Source organism: Scyliorhinus torazame, chromosome 6 (genome assembly GCF_047496885.1).
Source record: "Scyliorhinus torazame isolate Kashiwa2021f chromosome 6, sScyTor2.1, whole genome shotgun sequence".
Lineage (NCBI taxonomy): Eukaryota > Metazoa > Chordata > Chondrichthyes > Carcharhiniformes > Scyliorhinidae > Scyliorhinus > Scyliorhinus torazame.
In genome coordinates this window covers 211,965,086-211,981,938 of record NC_092712.1, presented here as the reverse complement: position 1 = coordinate 211,981,938, position 16,853 = coordinate 211,965,086, and the positions used below count along the sequence as shown (strand labels likewise).

Below are 16,853 nucleotides of genomic sequence, written 5' to 3'. Positions count from 1 at the left end.
CCCCCTTGTTTGTGAGCTTTTCATGCAGCCTTTTCAGGGTCCAGTTTCCCTCCCCTCGGTCTTTCCTCTGCCTTCCATTGTTCACCTTCTTGATCCACTTTATTGCCCTTCTGCCTATATCGTGAGCCCTCGTCCTTTCCTCACCCCTCCACTTTTACAGCCCTCCTTCCCCTAATCTTCATCAGGGCACATCAATCACCCGCCGGACTCACCTTACACTCCACACCCAGTCAAATTTCAGACCTTTGTTTCTGTGGCTGCATGAGTCCCACAGCACAGTCCTGTCCAGATAGACACTGAAGTTTGGCACTGGGGGCACAGTCCTGTCCAGATAGACACTGGAGTTTGGCACTGGGGGCACAGTCCTGTCTAGATAGACACTAGAGTGTGGCACTGGGGGCACAGTCCTGTCCAGATAGACACTGGAGTTTGGCACTGGGGGCACAGTCCTGTCTAGATAGACACTGGAGTTTGGCACTGGGGGCACAGTCCTGTCCAGATAGACACTGGAGTTTGGCACTGGGGGCACAGTCCTGTCTAGATAGACACTGGAGTTTGGCACTGGGGGCACAGTCCTGTCCAGATAGACACTGGAGTTTGGCACTGGGGGCACAGTCCTGTCCAAATATACACTGGAGTTTGGCACTGGGGGCACAGTCCTGTCTAGATAGACACTAGAGTGTGGCACTGGGGGCACAGTCCTGTCCAAATAGACACTGGAGTTTGGCACTGGGGGCACAGTACTGTCCAGATAGACACTGGAGTTTGGCACTGGGGGCACAGTCCTGTCCAGATAGACATTGGTGACACTTGGGGCACAGTCCTGTCCAAATAGACACTGGTGTGTGGCACTTGAGGGGGGGGGGGGGGGGGGGGGGGGGGGGGGTGAAAGAGCGGGGGGAAATCCAGGTCGGTGGCAGGAGGCTACTTGCGTTCAGCGGCATGGCGCTGTCCATGAAGACCAGCTCAGCAAGAAGGTGGAGGCAGGAACTAATCAGTCCTGGCAGAGTGATGAACAGTGCATCAGGAGCAGAGCATAACCACGGCAGGAAGTTGTTGTATTCACTCAGAAATCTCTGGCGAAATAAGGACCGCCTTATGCATGCCACACATTAGCAAATAGCTTTGACTCCGACGTCCTTTCCCGCTGGCATGACGCAAGATTGAAAGGCCTGACGGAATGGTGGCAACCAAATGTTTTAATGAGCATTCATGAGATGCAAACAAATATCAATGGCATGTGTGTCAGCTGTCAGTGAGAAGCAGGAGGAGTGACTTGCCATTAGTCTGCCATTTGGAGAACTGCAACATGATTTTGCACCAGATGTTTCCAATCTTTTGGTTCCCGCCGGGTTCACTGCCACCAAATGCGCTATCGGCTGGTTGGGAGAATTGCATCCTGTAAATCTGTTTCTCCTACTTTTCTGAGCAACATTTCTCAATAGAGGGAAATGCAAAGACTTATGATCATGATCTGTGTTGAATATAATGGGCCTGAAAGTCTGGGCAGCAAGGAGGGTGGCGATATATGTTTTTCTTTACATTTAGAGCGGCCAATTATTGTTTTCCAATTAAGGGGCAATTTAGCATGGCCAATTCACCTACCCTGCACATCTTTGGGTTGTGGGGGGGGGGGGGCTGGAGACCCATGCAGACACGGGGAGAATGTGCAAACTCCACACGGATAGTGGCATGGGGCCAGGATCGAACCCGGGTCCTCAGCTCTGTAGGCAGCAGTGCTAACCAAGGCGCTGCCGTGCCGCCTTATGGCGATATATTGTGATGCAGGTGCAGAATCAAATTTGTCAATGAAATTATGGCGTATGGTGGTTCACAGTCTCAACCCGAGTCTCCGACATCTAGGCGGTAAACTAGTAGCATGTTTGGGGGTATTCCCCAGTTACGTCAGAAATTTAACAAGCTTGTCCCTTTGGTCCAGTTGACCTCCTATCTGCTGACAGGGCATGCTAATCCTTTGCCTGGTGCTCTACCATTACCAGTCGGCATGGACAGATTGGTCACAATATTTAGCTTCATAATGCCCGTAGCTTCAGCACTACAGATGACATTTTGGTCACACAATGATGCCGACACACGACGCACACTTCGGGTGAGGACCTTATTGTTCGGAGCGATCAATAAGGTTGAGTTTTAGGTGCATACACTGAAATCTGTAGAGTAGGCAGATCACGTCAGCATTTACTCCGTAAAGCTTATTTTATACCTGAGCTGCCATTTCTAACCTCTTTGCTCCAGCTAACGCTCTCCCCAAAGCACGGACAGCTGAAGGATCTCCCACCAGTGCAATTTAAAGAAAAAAGCATGCACTCTCAGATTAACCACCAGTTCACAGAATCAGATAATCGTTACAGTGCAGGAGTCCATTCAGCTCACCTTGTCTGCACCAGTCCTCCAAATGAACACTCACCTAGTGCCATTCCCCGCCTTCTGGCCATAACCTTCCACATTCTTCTTTTTCAAATAACAGTCTAATTCCATTCTGAATCACACAATTAAACCTGCTACCACCACACACTCAGGCAGTGCATTCCAGACAAAGAACAAAGAAGAACAGTACAGCACAGTAACAAGCCCTTTGGCTCTCCAAGCCTGTGCTGATCATGATACCTGCTGAAACTAAAACCTTACGCACTTCCGGGATCAGTATCCCTCTATTCACATCCTATTCATATATTCGTCAAGATGCCTCTTAAACGTCGATATTGTATCTGCTTTAACCACCTCCCCTGGCAGCTCATTCCAGACACTCACCACCCTCTGTGATGTGCCTCGCACATCTCCTGTAAACTTTCCCTCTTACACCTTAAACCTATGTCCCCAACAATTGACTTTTCCAGCCTGAAAAAAAGCATCTGACTATCTACTCTGTCTATGCCACTCATTATTCTGTATACCTCTATCAGGCCACCCCTCAACCCCCGTTTTTCCAGTGAAAAGAATATGAGTTTATGCAACCACTCCTCATAGCTAATACCCTCCAGACCAGGCAACATCCTGGTAAACCTCTTCTGTACCCTCTCCAAAGTATCCACATCCATCTGGTAGTGTGACCAGAATTGTATGCAATATTCCAAATGTGGCCTAACTAAGGTTCTGTTCGGCTGCAGCTTTTGTACTAGTCTGCCATGACGGAGCTTGTCAAAGGCTTTACTGAATTCCATGTAGACAACATCCACTGCCCTTCCTTCAATCAGCTTTGCCACTTCCTCAAAAATAACAATCAAGTTAGTGAGACATGACCTCCCCTTCACAAAACCATGTTGCTTTCGTTAATAAGTCAATTTGTTTGCAGTATTAACTTTAACCACTCATTGCATGAAAAAGTTTGTCCTTATGTTGCCTGTGATTCTTTTTCAAATTACTTTAGAGATTTGTGCCCTCTCCTTCTTGATCCTTTCACAAGTCTCTCTCTACCGACTCTGTCTGGATCCCTTGATTTTGAATACTTCTATCAAATCTCCTCCCAATCTTCTTTTCTCCAAGGAAATTAGTCCTCACTTCTCCAATCTATCTTCATAACTGAAATTCCTCATTCCTGGAATTATTCCCATGAATCTTTTCTGCACTCGCGCCAATGCCTTTACATCATTTCAAAAGTATGGTGCCGAAAACTGGATGCCATACTTCGGCTGAGGCCAAAGTAGTTAATTTAAACTGGCTGTGTCTGGGTTTGCAGTGTGATTTAAAGGTGGTGAAGTCAACAGGAGCAGTGCTAACACAGAGCTTGGTGACTTCCTGACATCGCTTTAGGCCACGTTATGCCTGGCTTCTAAGCTCTCAGTTCTACTATCACGTTGAAGCTGAAGAGGTCTGACCTTATTTCAGCAGTGCCAGAACAAGAGGTGCTGCAATGCAAATGATCCAAGCACCATAGAAGTAATGCAAGGCATTTTTTACTTACAAACTGATCGAGTGCTACACTGAGGTGATTGCAATTGTGGATACTGGGGCACAGGGACACTCACCACACACATGACTACATGCTATGGATGAACAGAATGATGTTCCATGCGAGCACTCCCCCATCTCTTCAAATAACACCAAAAGGAAGTGCAGCTCTGCAGTTTCACTGCACACATCGTAAGACAATTGGGACTATGTTTCGTTCTGCCGAAATCATAATTAAAGAAAGGCTTTTGCTTGACTTCTATAAAGTACCTGTCACATGGAGGCTAATTAGAGGGTAAAAATAGTGCCACTGCGCAAGAATTGTAACAGTGCTACCTAAAACCTTGTGAGTTAAATCACCTGGGACTCAAACATCAGATTATATTGGCTGCAGGTAAATCTAATGAAGTTCAGAGTTTAGTGCAGCACCCCACCTCATTGCAGCAATACACATCATGTATTTATTGTTGAGAGAGAAAATAAAAAGAACAAAAAGCAAGCTATGCAGATACTGGAAATTTGAAACAGAGGTGGGAAATACCGCAAACATTCGGCAGACCAGGCTGCATTCATAGAGAGAGCAAGCCAATTTCAGATCAGGCACGTGACTGGTCTGCACTCATTGGAAGGAGTTTAACTCCCCTAATCTCCTGCACCACCACCCCTATATGAGTCCTTCTGGTTTATTTCCTTTGTTCCCATTTTATTTTCTTTTTATTATTTTTGGTCTGAGGACTCAAATTTGAAATGTGCCTTTGAGCAGAGGCCTCAAACTAAAGCAGCCTGCTTGTCGGGACATGGGGCGGAATTCTCCGACCCCCCGCCGGGTCGGAGAATCGGCACGGCAGTGCGCGAATCGTGCCACGCCGCCCCGACGCCGGGTCGCAATTCTTCGAGTGCGGAGAATCGGTGCCATTGGCGCGGCGCCGGTCTGGGGTATGCGCCGACTCTTCGGCCCGGGCTGGCGCGCTGATTCTCTGGCCTGGATGGGCCGAGCGACTGCCATCAAAATTCCGAGTCCCACCGGCGCCGTTCTAACATCCTCTGAGCCGGCGGGACCTCGGCGTTGAAGGGTCTGGGGGGGCGGCTTGTTGGGGGGGGTCCGACCCCGGGAGAGGGTTCGGGTTCCATAGTGGCCTGACCTGCGATCGGGGCCCACCAATCGGCGGGCCAGCCTCTCTGCCCCCCCGGCCTCCTTTCCTCCGCGCCGGCTCCTGTAGCCCTGAGCCATTTGCCGTCGGGGAAGAAGGCCATTGCGCATGCGCCAGTTGGTGCCGGTCCAACTGCGCATGCGCGGACCCCATGGCACCGGGTTCAGGCCGGGATCGGCCCACACCGCTCCAGTGCCGTCCTAGCCCCCTGTGGGCCGTCGAATGGGGTCTCGGAACGGGCGCCGATGCCGGAGTAAAACACTCCAGTTTTTTCTCCGCCGTCAGCACTCAGCCGCCCGATGGGAGAATCCTGTCCACAGTGTTCCTCGGTTTTGTATTTAGGAGACAGGAAACAGATTTGACTGCGCCGAGTGAATCTTAGGAACCAGCTTAAGTTGGTTCAATTGGTTGGCTGGCAACCGGGGGCTTGGGCAGGGACAGTGTTCTGCTTGACAACAGTCGGTGATTGGTTCCTGCATGATGCTTTTCGAGAGAACTTGGCAGAAATGATTAGACCTTGGAAGTGAAAGTGATAGTCTCTCTCTCTCGCGCTGAAGAAGCAAATAATTGCTTTATTGTGCTGAAACCAGTGAATGCCTGGCACATCTTTGCTGTAAACTTGAAATAACCTGAAACTACAGAGAAAGTAAACAACCTTGCCAGAGAAAACCATCTCAAGCCCAGAAGGAAATAGTACTGAAAGAAAAGCTTGAACTCCATAAAGTTTTTAACTGGAAGTGCATCACAATCCTTCAACCTTTTAGTTTTAATTAATATTTTCTTTACCTCTCAATCACCCTTTTCCCTGTGTCATTTGTCCATGTGTGTGTGTGTGTGTGTGTGTGTGTGTGTGGAGAGTGAGGGTAGTTAGAAAGGGGGATATTCGTCAGTTATATTTTTCTATCAGTTTAATTATAATACTGTACATAATAAAAGGTTACTTGTGGTAAACTTACAAACCTGATGACTGCAGTATATTGGGTTCAGTCAAGGACTTCAGTTATTTGAAAATAACATCTAATTTCATATGTGTCGCGACTCCAGGTCAAGTGAAGTTGGAATTGACTGTGCACTAACCCAGAGTGTCATGACAAACCTCCCATTCTGGGCGTCACAGAATTGGCAAGGAAGGCAGGAGGCGGAGTGCCCATCCCTTCCCGCTGATTAAGTCAGGGACAGAGAAGGTGGAGGACTACCTTCTTATCTGGAGATCTATTGGGGCCATTGAGTGACCAAATAATGGCCACTTTATACCCTTATTTCACAACCGCTGATATTTTATCAGTGACACTATGCCATGTTGGGAGCCCACCCAGTAAAAATTGATGGTCTCCCTAAAACAAACCCAGCCCTCCACAGTAACATTCACTGACCCAGGGACTACCTGATTGATCCCAGTGAACTCAATCCACTGATCTGCGTTCCAGGGCATCCTCCAAGTTGCTGCTCGAAGCCTCCTGCAGTCCTTTAGTTAAACATTTTTTTTAGAGTGCTCAATTCATTTTTTCCAATTAAGGGTCAATGTAGCGTGGCCAATCCACCTAACCTGCACATCTTTGGGTCGTGGGGGCAAAAACCACGGAAACACGGAGAGAATGTGCCAACTCCACACGGACAGTGGCCCGGAGCGAACCTGGGATGTTGGTGCCGTGAGGCAGCAGTGCTAACCACTGCGCCACCATGCTGCCCTTCCTCCTGTAGTCCTAGCAGTGACCAGTGCACCAAGTGGCATTGCTGGGGCTGAAGTGAGCTGCCAGCCTTCCAATTTTCTCTTGAGGGCAGCCTTGCCACCGAGAAAGGCAGGGAAGCCCTGAAGGCAGGCGGGAGACTTCCTGACTGAGCTCCAATCCACTTGGGATTCTGCAATTGGCAGCACAGGGTTGCCCTGTCTTTCCAGCCAGAGTACGGGGCCACTACTTTTGCTAAGGAATTCACACAATGTGTTAACTGAGAATTACGAGAGGCATAGGTTTAGATACTTACACAAGGATTCCTCTCTCAGTGGAGATGCTTGGTTTCTGCCTGCTCATGTGACTCAGTTTTCTGGCAAGCGACTTATTACAGATGTATGGTGGGATTTCTAACTGAGAGGAAGTGTATGCCATTGCTCAGCAACAAACTTCAGCAGTGCTGCATTGGGGCCTGAACAGATACCAATTTGTACTTGGTCATTAATCTTCATAATAGATAGATGGTGAACACATTTGGTTATGTTTTTATAAATGCATTGGAGGAGAAAAAAATCATCAAACTCATTCTCGTATTACTGTGCTCTGAAAGGCTGTAAACAAATCAATGACCATGGTCAGTCAAGGTCACATGCAGATTGGCTCACTTACAAGGAATTAAACAGGCACTTAATATTTTCTGTTCGTTTTTTTTGTTTTGTTTTTTAAATTTAGAGTACCCAATTAATGTTTTCCAATTAAGGGTCAATTTAGCGTGGCCAGTCCAGCTAACCTGCACATCTTTGGGTTGTGGGGGCAAAACCCACGCAAACACGGGGAGAATGTGCAAACTCCACACGGACAGTGACCCAGAGCCGGGATCGAACCTGGGACCCCGGTGCCGTGAGGTAGCAGGGCTAACCCACTGGGCCACAGTGCTGCCCTATATTTTCTGTTCTTAACATTAAATCATTTGTGGAACTGCACAATGATGATTTATGTCTGTGACTTTTGTTTCTTATTCTTCGGGATACAATGGGCTGAATTTTCCTTCACCATCACACCTCAATGGCAAGAAACAGGAGCCAGAATTGTTTGCGAGGCCCGGACCTGCCTCTGGGGGAAGACGGTTGGAATTTTGACTTACTTTCATTGAGGTAGGTTCCCTGTTCAATTAAAGGTGACAGCAGAATCCCCTGCTGGAGAGTCAGTTAGAGATCTTTCAGCTTCAGAAGAGAGCCTGGCTGCAGTAAAAGACAAACAACTGCTTCGACATGAAGGTGCTTTCTCAGCAATGTTTTGAAGAATTTTATTAGACAATGTCAAAAGCAGCCAGGCCGCCACTGTGAGGGGGTGGGGGGAAAGAGCAGTGAGGAACCCCTCTAACATGGCACCCTTTGGCTGTATCCCCACCCAGGCACGCAGGGAGTGCCTGTAGGCCTGCCTCGAGTGTTGTCCCCCCCACTGGCTTGCCACTGGATTCCAGGCAGTTGAACTGCCACTCTGTCATATTTTTGAAATTGTAGGTTGACTGAAAAACCTAGTTGGCCTCCTTACGTACCCATAAACGAGCTCTTTGGAACCCGTCTCTTGGGGGTGAGACAAAAAATAATAAGTACATTCTTTTAAAAGCCTGTATTATTTTGTAAATTCTAAGGTAGATGTGCATAGCTACTTTCAGATCCGAATGCTTTCTGCGCAGCCCTGTTCCTTTAACAAAGAAAAATCTTAGTGCACTGTAGTTACACGAGCTACCTAGAGCGGGCTGTGATGGGACCTCCAGTCACTTGCTCTAACACCACGGTAACAAGGGCCCATTTTCCTTGATCAGGTGTTATTGACCATGCAGAATGGCTTCCTAGCCTCATTTCGCAACTACGGTAGAGCGGGTCCTGCACCCACATCAGCCAAAATGGCCAACGCTAGAAATGAAGTAAGGAAATCGATACACCAGCTAGCCTGTGCTGGTAATTTCACTCTCTGTCTGGCTCCTTTTCTGACCTTGGGCAGGCCCAAAGATCCTTCCCCAAGTTTCTGCCACAGTCAGAAAAGTCTCTGTAGAAGAGACATAGGGACTCAAATCGTTAACTCTGTTTCTCTCTTCACAGATGCTGCCAGACCTGCTGAGTTTATCCAGCAATTTATGTTTTTCTTATCTAAAAAGGCTGCACTCACTCCCAGCTTCTTTGAATTTTTATGCCATTTTAAGGCTTCTTATCCCCATTGCAACAACTCTTTATTTCTTATTCCAGGCCTGGATGGCTATACCTTAGTTGTGAAATAAGGCTAGGAAGCCATTCTGCATGGCCAATAACACCTGATCAAGGAAAATGGGCCCTTGTTACCGTGGTGTTAGAGCAAATGACTGGAGGTCCCATCGCAGCCCGCTCTAGGTAGCTCGTGTAACTACAGTGCACTAAGATTTTTCTTTGTTAAAGGAACAGGGCTGCGCAGAAAGCATTCGGATTTGAAAGTAGCTATACACATCTATCTTAGAATTTACAAAATAATACAGGCTTTTAAAAGAATGTACTTATTATTTTTTGTCTTCACAAAAAGCATCATGGAATTTGTATTCAATTGTAATACAGCTGATCTGCACTGTAGTTCGATTTATTGACTGTCGTTCCTCATTCCTTGGTACCCTTGCCCTGAGTTCTCTTTAAATGTTCGCACGCATCAGTCGTACCATTGCTCACATGACATAGCTCGCCAGTTCTCCTGTTTACCACTTCCCTCACAAACTCTCCCGCTGGGTCGTTACTCCCAACTCGCCAACCGTCCCACTTGCCTGTGGGGAGGGTTGTGAATTGGGAGAGGTGGTGAGCAGGAGGGAAGCAGCGAATAGAAGAGAAGTGGTATGCAGAAGAGATAGTGAGAAGGAGGCAAGTAGCGAAGGGGGGGGGGGTAGAAGGAAGGGTGATGAGTGAAAGGGAAGCAGAAAGTGGAAGGGAAGCGGCAAATGGAAGAATTCGGTAGGGAAACGGTGAGAGGGAGAGTCTTGGGGTGGCATTCTCTGACCTCCCCGTGACGTGTTTCTCAGCGGGAAGCGGGAAAAGCTGGAAGATCGCCCAACGAGTCGGAAAAGATGGTGAACTGGAACTGAAGAAATGGTGAGCGGGAGATAAGTTATTAAAGTTTGTTACGTTATTAATGCTTGGCAATTTCAAGCAAAAGAAAGCATAAAAATTATTTTACTTCAGGCATCAATATGAATAAAATATTGATTCCTCTGTCGAGAAAATTATAATTTTGTTTCCTGCCTCAAAGGAGATACATGTAAGACTCTAACTGAAAGATTTGAAGTGTTATTTTCTTCTAATTTGATTTCATATTAAATTAACTTCTTCAGCAGTGCACCTTGTTAATTATCCCTTCTTTTATGCATCTTTCTTTCACACCTATTGTAACTTTCAAAAAACTTAAAATTATACATTATAAATTAGATTTTTGTTTCTACTGGTGGTGCACATCCACATATTATCTCAATATTTGGTGCACATAACAAAATTCCACATAGAATCCACAGAATCCCTACAGTGCAGAAGGAGGCCAACATGCCACCCCATATGGTTGACAAAAAATAGTAGGAATGTTGTCCTTGTCTAACATATGAGAAATCCTCATATCCTAAGTATTGCAGCAATTGCTGTGTTCTGCCCATCTATTGTAGAAATGATACAGTACCTTTAACGTAGAAAAACACGCAAAAATAACTCAATAACAGAAGCATAATTCTCCACTTTCTCTTTGCCAACAGCAGTCACAAATAATCTCCTGCTGGCTTCCCAACCTTCACTGTCTGTAAACTTCAGCTCATCCAAAAAAGCTGCAGGCGATATCTAACTGGCACCAAGTCCAGTTGACACGTCAGTCCTGTACACACTGGCATCCAGCTGGCACCGAGTGTGCCAATGCCTCATTTTAAATTGCTCATCCTGGTCTTTACATTTGGCCATGACTCTGTAACCTCTTCCAGCCAAACAAAACAACTCTCTGGAATATCTGTGCTCCTCTTGCGCACCCTCTATTGTAATCGCACCATCACATCGGTGGGAATGTTTTTATATGCCTAGATCCTAAAACTCTGGAATTTCTCTCCTGAACTTCTCAGCTTCATTACTTCTCTCTACTCCTTCATTGTCTCATGTCTATCCACAGCAAGACAAGGTCACCAACTCAAAGGTCCTGGAGTGTGCTAATTCCATCAGCATATACTCATTGCTAAACCAATGACACCTGCACTGGCTCAGCCACGTTCATCATGTGGATGATGGCTGTCTATTTTTTGTATGATGAACTGGCCACTGGATCACAACCTTCCGGGGCGTCCATACCTCCGCTACAAGGACGCCTGTAAGCAAGATATGACGATGAAGGCACTAACACTGACAACTGGAAGACAGCAACTGACAGCCATGACCTCTGGAGGCTGACTGGAATGGCATTAGAAGAGGAGTGCACTGGACGTGAAGAGGGCCCAGACTAAACAAAGGCCAGTAAATCATGCCTCTTCTCAGCCTGCTGTGTTCCTCTACAACAAATGCCGCGGAGACTGTCACACCAGTGTGGGTCTCCGAGCCCCACCAGGCAGTGCTTAATAGGGAGCTGACCACCACAGTGTAAACAATCGGCTTATGAGATGGCAAGCTGTCACTTTCTTCCTTCAAGTTGCTCCTTAAAATCTACTTTTATGACCTCACCTATGGGGCTCATTGTCATTGATTTGCTGCATTCCTCTCACAGCTTTGGAACATTTTACAGTGTTAAAGATGCTATTTTTCATTATTTTAATTATTTTTTATTTTTAATTATTCCTTTCCTTGGATTGCCACCTTGCTGTGGTGGCGAGGCTTGAATGTTCCGATGACCCCGAGAGCAATGCCACCAGGAATCAAAGTTCCTGGCAGGGTTACCCACGACAGAAAGGTCGGAGGGGAGGAACCAGGCAAAGCGCAATCCAAAACAAGACCTCAAAGGCGCGTCAAGCGGAAAATACTCATGGTATCAACGACTGTAATGGCAGATGAAGGCTGCAGCAGTATCAAAATCCCCATTCGTTGAAGTTCCCTTGCCACTGAAACTGGACCTACCCTCCGTCAAGGATACTGGCCAGTATTCTCCAATCCCGCGGCCAAGTTCTGACGCCAGAGTCAAAAGCAGCGCGAGCGACTCCGGTGTCAAAGGGCCTCCAGGCCCAGGCATTCACCCCTTCCTAGGGGGCTAGTACGGTGTCAGAGTGGTGTCCGCTGCTCTGGCGCGCCACAGCCGGCGCGGGTCCGCGCATGCGCGTCGCAGGTCCACCCATGCGTGCCACGGCCGGCGTGGTTCCACGCATGTGTGTGGGTTGCCGTCTCCGTGCCGGCCCCGGGCAATATAACGGAGCCCTACAGGGGCCCGGCGCAGAGGAACATTTCCCCCCCGCGGAATTAGCCCACCCGCTGATCGGTAGGCCCCGATCGCGGGGCTGGCCACTGTGGAGGCCCTCCCCGGAGTCAGATTCCCCCAACCCCCCACCAGGATGGCCCCCGCAGCCAGAACTCCGAGGTCCCGCCGGGTAGGACCATGCGTAACCCACGCCGCCGGGACTCGGCTGGACTCGGCGGGCTCTCGGCCTGTCAAGGCGCGGAGAATCGCCGGGGCCATTTCAATCGGAGAATCCCGGCCACTGTGGCTGCTAATGTGCAATGGCATGCCCATGTTAAAAGATGTCCCATGCCAGGCGTCTACCTGGAGGAAACCAGCACACCCCACACAGACAAGCTCTGCTACAATCGGTGAGAGGTGATGGTGACAGGACTGTGAGATCTGGAAGTCCTTAGCTTTGGACCGGCACGTAGGCGGTGGAGTTTCCCACTTGGAATTGGAACAGGAGAGCATTTTCAGCAGCTTTCTTCACAACTGAACAGCCCTCTTCAGCATCCACTCTGCTCTGCCCGCAATGGGCTGGAAAAGATGCCCTAAAAATACTCTGTCCCTTCCCCAACCTGGCTGGGAAACTGCTTCCAGCAGGCTCATCTACGTGCAGTCAGAAAATTGACATCAACGCCTGGGAGATCCTTGCTCAGAAGGAACTTACTTGGAAGAACTTCCTGCCAGTAAAATATTTATTATCCGGGATGTGCGGGGAACAGGTAGTGCTGATTAATCAAAAATGCTGGATAATGGACAGTTCCAATTACCAACAGAATTCAGTGAAGTAAAGAACTGTATTCTTCTTAATTCTAATCTTCAACAGTACATTAAAATACAAATTAATAAAATCATACAGTATACAGGTTCCGGATAACATTGAAATTGCTTCCAGCTAGTAAAGTGATGATTCATAAGAGGGGAATATCAGAAACTCCAGTTTTAGAGAATTTTGGTTGATGAGAGTGCCAAAGAACACAAACGTTTACTCCAGTTGCTTTCTCACCAGCAAAAAGTTGCAGTTTTGCTGAAGTACCGTCCCACACACTTTAAACATGGACAATGTATCCTTTGCTTATCTGTAGTGAGGAAAGTGTTGAAAATGGAACATGTGTATAAAGGTTGGCAAAAAATCAATTACAATGTAACATAAACTAGAACTTTGAAAAAGACTTTCTCTTGATGGATCGGCAAAAGGGGGGAAGAAACCATTTAAAACATATTTAAACCAATCAATTTCCGTGACTAGACTGTTAGATCTATTGATTCCCAATGTTTATGAGAAAGCTTCCCAAAACCTTTACTATTTAAAGTCCCATGACTGGCACAGACTGTTATGGGGCTTTGGTGGTCGATTTGTTTCAAGCATTCTCTATTTCACTAAAAACTGCGTGTGTGTGTATGTGTTTTGGTCGTGAGGCTTTCAAGACTCAAGCTGGTTCATTGCACGGAAGAACATTTTAAAGGCCATCAGAACAGCTGGCACCAGTCATATTGTTGATCAGAATGCTTTGCAATACAACAGATACAATGCAAAGCATTTCAATGCCCCTTTCAGGCAGATCGATTTTCTAAAATGATCCTTCAATGACGGTAAACCAGTCTACAAACCTAAACGCCATTACACTTATATATTGAGTGCTCTTGGTAGAATTGTGAAACAAGGTGATAGCACAGAGGGGAATAATGTGACCTATCATACTTTCCCTGTCACCGGAAACAACCATCTTAGTGAACTAATCAGGAAGCCAGAATATACCCAATAAAGAAACTTCATCTACTGCGCATAGCTCTGCTCTTAAAACCATAGTAACTTCATAAAGGTTTTAAATAATTTTACAGAATTAGTATTGCTGTTGAGAAAAAAATTTAAGTTTTTTTTTAAACTTGGCGCTCTTTGACACGTTCAATATTTTTATAAAATTTCACATTGTGCGTTCTGTCCTGAACTCGAAAATAGAAGAGTTCAAAGATATATGAAATGCATTTTGCTTCCTTCCAGTGTGGAGAACATACAGCGTGTCCTTGGACACAGGTGACAATTACAAGTTCTTAAAATACCAAGCAGATTGGCCTGGATATGTGGTGTAATGATGGCAAAACAGTCAAAAGAATTCACAGCTATTACTCTGTGAAACTGACAGCAACTTCTGACAGCTGCACGTGGTCAGTTAAACACTAAAATCTAGAAGTCAGTGATTCCCGCTCCTTTAGAGGGTGTGCCTATTGAGTTGTTGCAGCTGGAAATCAATTGGAAAATACTGATGAATTTCTCACTCGAGAAGGTGACGTTTGAGCTGAGGGGGATAAAGGAAGGGTTCTACAATTCATGGGGACTATTTATTATGCACTTTCGAGAATTGGTTGCCATCGAACATTCGGGTGTGATTCTCCGCGAACCGGTGGGGCGGGCCACTCCGGCGCCGAGGAGCGGCGTGAACCATTCCGGCGTCGGGCCGCCCCAAAGGTGCGGAATCCTCCAAACCTTCAGGGGCTAGGCTGGCGCCGACGTGTTTGGCGCCGTGCCAGCTGGCGTGGAAGGGCTTGACGCCACACCAACCGGCGCCGAAGGGCCTCCGCCAGTCGGCGCGAGTTGGCGCATGCGCGGGAGCACCAGCGTGTGCTGGCGTCATCTCAGCACATGTGCAGGGGGGTTCTTCTCGGCGCCGGCCATGGCGGAGACTGACAGCGGCCGGTGCGGAGGGAAAGAGTGCCCCCATGACACAGGCCCGCCCGCGGATCGGTGGGCCCCGATCGCGGGCCAGGCCACCGTGGGGGCCACCCCCCGGAGCCAGATCCCCCACGCACCCCCCCCTCTCCCTCCCCGAGGACTCTGCAGGCCGCCCGTGGAGCCAGGTCCCGCCGGTAAGGACCTGTTGTGATTTACACCGGCGGGACCTGCCGAAAACGGGCGGCCGCTCGGCCCATCGCGGGCCGGAGAATCCCGCCCCTGTCAAAACCCCGGCGCTGGAGAATTTGGCAGCCAGCGGGGGCGGGATTCACACCGCCCCCCCCCCCCCCCCGGCGATTCTCCGACCCGGCGGGGTGTCGGAGAATCCCGCCCATGGGGGGGTTGGGGTTATTGTTGTTTCCGATTACACTGTTTACTGATAATTTTCTTTTTCACCTGCAATGTACGGGTGGATGTTTTGGTGTGTATATTGAATGGGGTGCTGTTTCTGTGTGTTTTTTATTGTGTTGTTTATTTGATGAAATTGTTGAAAATAAGAAGATTAAAAAGATTTATTAAAAAGAAATCACTGATTCGACATGAACTTCCAATATGTAAGCTTTAATTTCACTGAGAAAACCCTTGAAAGATACGTGCCATATTAAATGAAATGTAACTGGATTTTTAACAGTGTACTAAATCAGAGTAACTGCTGAACAAACGTTCTGGCCCTGAAAAATCTATTTTATATTTGAAGAATACGAAATGTCTCCATTATGCTAAAACAAATCCATATCATTCTAAAACATTTAAAAATTGAAGTCTATTCAGGATAATTCAGTTTCTAACTTAATCCCATAGTCATCTTTATTTTGCTCTCTATGAAATGATTAAAATGTGAAGGGTAATCAGGGCTTTTTACTTCCTAGTTTTCCAACGGTGAGAATTCTTCAATGTGACTGACTGCTTGATGATGCCACTGTTGCGTGATGCCACAGACTACTAGGGATGGCCGATGCCAGAATTAAATTCACACTGGGAAAGGTAAAGTCCACACCACAAAGATCACCAGATATTTATGGGCAGCCTTCATCACCAATGACTGCAAAATCTGGGCCATTATGAATCAAAAATGAGAAGGAATTGTCCTGCTAATTGAAAAATTCTGACTTGTACACAAACAGGTATTATGTAACAATTACATGTGGATATTACTGCCATATTAAAGCTTGTAGTAATTGAATAAGAATATCAAATGGGTGCACCAGATACAGGTCCAGTACTTATAACACACTGCATCGCTGAATGGGAGGAAATGGGATAATCTCAACTCTTCCTGCATAAAGTGAGCCTCTGACTGCCATAACAACATGGGAAGGTGATAAGTATGGGCCTCATTGCAGTTTCCTTTAACAGGAACAGACAAAAGGATCAATCACCCTTTCTAAAATCCTCCAATTCATATGGGATTGAGTTATAGGCCAGAATTTTACCATCAGCAACAGTCACAAAGACACAATCTCCCACTCAAACTTCTGCTCCTGTTGCAGCTAGCCAAGATCAGAGGCTGGGAATTCTGCAGCAAGTAAGTCACCTCTGACCCCATAAAGCTTCCTAAAAGGAAAAAAAAATCAGTAGAGCGTGGAAATGAAAAATACCAACATGTCCAAACTGGCCTTGTATACCTTAAAATGGAACTAATTCCACAACACGTGGAAACAGTTCACAAACCTCTTCACAAATCTGTTTGTTTTTTGTTGTGTAAACTTCTATTACCATTGTTCTTGTATTGTTCTTTGTCTGCAAAGCTGTTTTTAAATACAAATGCCAATAAAAAAATATTTTTTAAAAATGGAACACCCCTATTACTGGTGCCAGCATTATTGATTTTTTTTACTGGGCATTAAAATTTTGAACTGATTTGAAGCTGCACTCCATCTACAAGGCACAAGGCAGCAATGTGATGGAATACTCTCCATTTGTCTCGAAGAATGCTGCTGCAACAACACTCAAGGAGCTCATCACAATACAGGACAAAGCAGC

The 16,853-nt window shown here is 46.9% G+C and overlaps 1 protein-coding gene and 1 long non-coding RNA gene across 8 annotated transcripts in view; one reads left to right on the top strand and one right to left on the bottom strand.

The window, feature by feature from the left end:
- Window positions 1-15,912, top strand: part of LOC140425252 (uncharacterized) — a 152,095-nt gene extending 136,183 nt beyond the window's left edge. The window contains exon 3 of the long non-coding RNA XR_011947799.1: window positions 15,740-15,912. This is a non-coding gene — a long non-coding RNA (uncharacterized lncRNA). The remainder of the gene's footprint in view (window positions 1-15,739) is intronic.
- Window positions 1-16,853, bottom strand: part of LOC140425249 (RNA-binding motif, single-stranded-interacting protein 3) — a 2,012,293-nt gene that overhangs the window by 426,655 nt on the left and 1,568,785 nt on the right. The window lies entirely within an intron of this gene.